The sequence below is a fragment of the Erigeron canadensis genome, chromosome 7, assembly GCF_010389155.1.
Source record: "Erigeron canadensis isolate Cc75 chromosome 7, C_canadensis_v1, whole genome shotgun sequence".
Taxonomy (NCBI): domain Eukaryota; kingdom Viridiplantae; phylum Streptophyta; class Magnoliopsida; order Asterales; family Asteraceae; genus Erigeron; species Erigeron canadensis.
Window position 1 is genome coordinate 15,077,341 of NC_057767.1, and position 5,140 is coordinate 15,082,480.

The window sequence follows — 5,140 nt, forward strand, 5'->3', positions numbered from 1 at the left end:
GTCAATCTTCTTCGTTCTATCAGTGACAAGAAGCTGACGAATAAGCATTGATCGCTTGTGGCTCTTCTGGTCTGAACCCCTCTACTTGGATCGCCAATCACTTGCTCAATTGGATGTGAGCGAGTCCATTTAGAGTAATGACCAGGATGAACAATGATATCAGTGCAAGAACTCCTCTGTCCTACTCCAGAAGATGGATCAGAATAAACTATTTCAGTTTCATCATCTTCATCATCTTGTAAATCACGATTTGCATCATGAAATTCTTCGTTCTGAGGTATTTCAGGGGAAACTGATATCTGAGGAGTAGCACGCACATCTGATCCAATAGTCAATTCAGAAGGTAGTTTGAATGTGACTGAGGGATAGAATGGAATGTTACTTTGCTGATTCGAAGTTGGTTCTGAACTGGAGTGAACAGAAACATGTTCAGATGACTGATCTGATTTGTCATTTTGATCAGAATCACCGAAACTAAGAGGACTTTCTGAAGGTGGTTCAGAGACTGGTTTATAAAAGATTGCAGAATTTGATTCATCAAAGGTAACATGAACTGACTCATCAACCTTTTCGAGTCTTTTGTTGTAGCCTTGCGAATTGCTGAATAACCTAGGAAGTATCCTTCATCAGCTTTGGCATCAAATTTTCTAATTTGCTGGAATCATTCAGAATGTATACTGGACATCCAAAAACATGAAATATCCAATATTAGGCTTTCTATTTCTGAGTACTTCATAGGCAGTCTTCTTATGTCTTTTGACATAAATGGAACGATTCTGAGTGTAGCAAGCAGTTGCAATAGCTTCAGCCCAAAAACATTTTGGAAGACCTGATTCATTCAACATACTTCTGGCAGCTTCAATCAGTGTTCGATTCTTTCTCTCTACAACACCATTTTGCTCTGGAGTATGTGCTGAGGAGAAGTTCTGAGATATGCCAGTGTCAGTGCAGAAGTTTCCAGAGTGGAATTTCTGAATTCAGTACCATTGTCACTTCTGAGCTGACGTACTTTTCGCTTGTGCTTGAGTTCAATTTGTTTGATGAGAGCAATAATTTCAGCAGCAGCTTCACTTTTATTCCTGAGGAAGATTACCCAACAATATCTTGAATATTCATCAACTACAACCAGAGTGTACTTTTTCCCGGCTCTTGTCTGAACATTCACAGGACCAAAAAGATCCATGTGTAACATGTGAAGTGGTTCAGTGATGCTGAATTTTGCTTGGTTTTGAAAGAAGCTCGTTTCTTCTTTCCCATTTCACACCCTGGACATGGCTTGTCTTTATTGAAAGACATGGCTGGTATCCCATCAACAAGTTGTTTTCTTGACAACTTATTGTATTTTTGAAATTGAGATGGGATAGCCTTTTGTGCCACAACCAATTGGTGTCCTCATCAGCCTTTGTATAGAAACATTGTTCAGAAGTAGCACTGTTCATGTCTACTACATAAATGTTTCCTTTTCTGGGAGCAATCATTACTACCTTCCAATCTCTGTTGAATATGGTGCCTTGTGAAATATCAAATAAAACCTTAAAGCCATCATCACAAAGTTGGCTGACACTGATCAGATTATATTTCAAACCATTCACATATGCAACTTTTGTGAATTTGACCTGACCGTATTCACAATACCATATCCTTCAGTTTGTCCATGATCATCATTACCAAAAGTTATTGAGGGCCCTCTTGCACCCTATATTCCTCCAGCAGGGATTTGTGACCAGTCATGGTTCTGCCAGCAGCACTGTCAAGAAACCAAGTATTCTTTTTGCGGTCACCCTGCACATACACAAAAATTAGTTCTTTTTGGGAACCCATCTTTTGATGGGTTCACTGGACTTTCCCTGAACAGTCTCAGATTTCTTTGGTATGTGAGGAACAGATGGATCAAAGGGAATTTCAGTCATAATTTCTGATGACACAAAAACAGTTGGTTTAATGACCTCAGAAACCTTTTTCTTCTCAATTTTTGCTTTTCTTGTTTAATTTTCTTTGAAAAAGGTTTTGGGTTTGTTTGGGATTTTGGGGAGTGCTTTCAACATTTTTTAATCGTGCATTACAGCTTTGCACTTGCCTAGCCAAATTTTGAAATTGACTTTCAATTCTTAACAAAATAGATTCTTGATCAGACACCTGAGCTCTACCAGAATCTGAGATATAAGACTCAGCAGGGATGACTTTCTTCTTTTTCTGATTTCTGGAAACCTGATTTGAAGATTGAGGGGAAGGCTTCTTGGATTTGACCTTCTTTTTGAAGCACTGGTCTGACATGCTTCAGATTTGCCCTCAGGTTGTTCCTGGGCTTGATCAATTATTAGTTTTGATTTTCCAAGATCTTTAAAAACAATTTCTGGTCTCATTTCTTTTGGAAGAGCATCAAGATCAGTTATTAGACGCAAGATGAAGATTACCAGTGCCGTAGGCGATTCTTGGTTTTCAAAAGTTTTCTTTATGGCAGCTTCTGGAAAAGGTGATTTCATCCATGATTTTATTATTTTTTGTTCTTTTTCTAAAATGATTTTCAGTTCTTCCTTTTCCAATTCTAATTTTGAAACCATTGACTGATAACTTTTCAGGGTCAACTGAACATCTTTCAGTTCTTTCAATCTGGCCTGACTGGCGTTCAGTTCAGAAGAATTATTTCAAAATTTTAATACTTTCTGAACGCACAGTCTCAACATATGATATGTCAGCCTTAATTCGAACTAAAAGATCCAGTTTGAGTTCTCATCATTCTCAAAACCAAATTCACTAACCTTTTTCATGATAATATCCACCCAACGACCAGATTCCACATCAGACTTAACAACATGACTTTGATCTTCACGAGCCATGAAACACATATCCCTTACTTCTTCTTCATCATCAGATGACTCGTCAGAATCTCCCATTTTTCAGTATCAGCTACCATGCAGCTATTTTTGTTGGATTCTTCTTGTGCCATCATTGCCATATGGGCTTTCAGCTTCTTGTACTTAGCCTTGTACCCATCATCTGGCTTTTGAAAGATAGAGTGGTTAGGGGCAGTGTGTGATGAGGAAGGTTGTGATGATCTGCATTCCTTCATAAAATGTCCTTTCTTTCCACATTTAAACATTCAAGATTGGACTTATCAACAGTATTGTTTGAAGGAAATTGTTTGCCATTTCTTTTGGTTTTAAATTTAAAACGATTAAAGGTTTTGGCAATCATAGCAATCAGATCATCATCATCATCATCATCATCACATTCATGTGATGCATAATCAGAAATACCAACTTTCATCAATTCAGCTACTATCTTCTCCACAGAGTCAGACTGATATTCTCAGAAGATAGTAGGGCAGTGTCTTGGGTTCAGAATAATGAACCAGAGCTGTCTTGGTAGATGAATGATTTTTGCATCTTGCTCAGCCATAGCTCTCTCTGCTTTGTTTTCCTCAGTAAATCTAAATGTACCGTACAGAGAGGCCAGAGTGTGGCTGTGAAGGGTGTTGCCTTGTCTTAACACCATGATCAAATTTTCCCATTTTGAAGGTAAAATATCACAAAATTTTTCAAGCAAAATTTCTTTGTCTTTTGTGACACCAAGAGCTTTTAATTGATTGACCAAATTTGTAAATCTAGATATGTTTCAGTTAAAGACTCATTTGGTAATGCAAAAAATGCTTCATATTTTTTATTAAAGAAACTTTTCTTGTGGTGACAGTTTCCTTTGTTCCTTCAAACTGTGTTAGCAATTCTTCCCACATCAACTTAGAATTATCAAGTAAGACAAGAGTGGGTTTCAAACTTTCTGGGACAGCAAAGAGAATCATGTTTTGTAATTTAGAGTCTAGGTCAGCCAAACGATGATCTTCTTCTGACCAATGATCTTTCTCTTTGGGTGTTAACCTAGGGGTCCCATCTTGATTAAAGACAACAGTTGATGCATTCATGGGAACATAAGGACCTTCAACAAGAATGGTGGTCAAGTGTCTTTCAACACCAGCGATGTACTTGAGCATACATGCCTTCCAAGTAATGAATGTGTCACTATTTCCATTAAATTTAGGTACGGATTGTTTGGAAAGTGAACATGAACACTGGGTTGAGCTGGTGGTGGAGGTGGTGGATTTTGATCATATTGGCATTTGGGTTAGGGTTGGTTGTTCGGTTCCAGACATCTTGTAGGATCAAAACAGGTATACAACTTAATGATTTAACCTGGGAGGCTCTGATACCAAATGTAAGTCCACCTAACAAGATGTACACGAGATCAAGATATAACAAGATATAAGGTTAGACAATAATAATCACAAGTTATATCAAGTAACCCGACTGGCAAGTAAATCGAAACTAGATAGGACTAGTTAGAATTACGATCCAGATAATGGATAAGAGTAATAAAGTATAATTGCTTGAAACTATATAAGTTACTAAATATAATCAAGTATTATGGCAATGAGTCGATGTACTTTTCAATGTATTATTTATTGTTTATAACACAAATACAAGGGTTGTTGCGGAACAAAGATAATCACACTTGTGAAAGTATCTAAACAACCCAGAAATACAAATGATCTATGTAACGAGGAATTACTCGTAAGAATACTTAGAGTAATATCACACGTTGCAATTGCCAAAGTTCCAAGCAATTTGCAAGTGTGAGAAGTCTTATATTTATAGGCAAACATGTCCTGATGACATGGCAATATGCCGTACTAAATATGGTTGGATGGATTGTGGGACAAATCCATAACATGCTTGTTTAAGGTAAAGTATGTAAGTTTCTTGATGTGACTTGACATACTTATTCCCAACCTTTTGCTAAAACTTTCCCAATCCCAGGTTGATAGTAATTAACCGGGTAAAGGTAGTTAAAGCTGCAAAAAGACTTTCCTCGTAATCAGTGAAAAAGTGTTGTAAGTACTTTTTCACTGAGCCTCTTCAGATTCAACTTCAGGTAAGATCTTCTCTGAGCTCTGCTTCTGAGATGATCTCTTCCTCAGTCTTCAGTCTTTGACTTCGTCTGAACGTCTTAGTGTTGGTTGATTCTGAATCTGAAGTGAAGCTTCAGTGAGCTATATTCTGAATGACTTCAGAATCCTGAGCAAGCTTTCTTTACTGAGCTTCAACTATTTTGAACAAATTATACTTAGTCGATTTTCGACCTAACA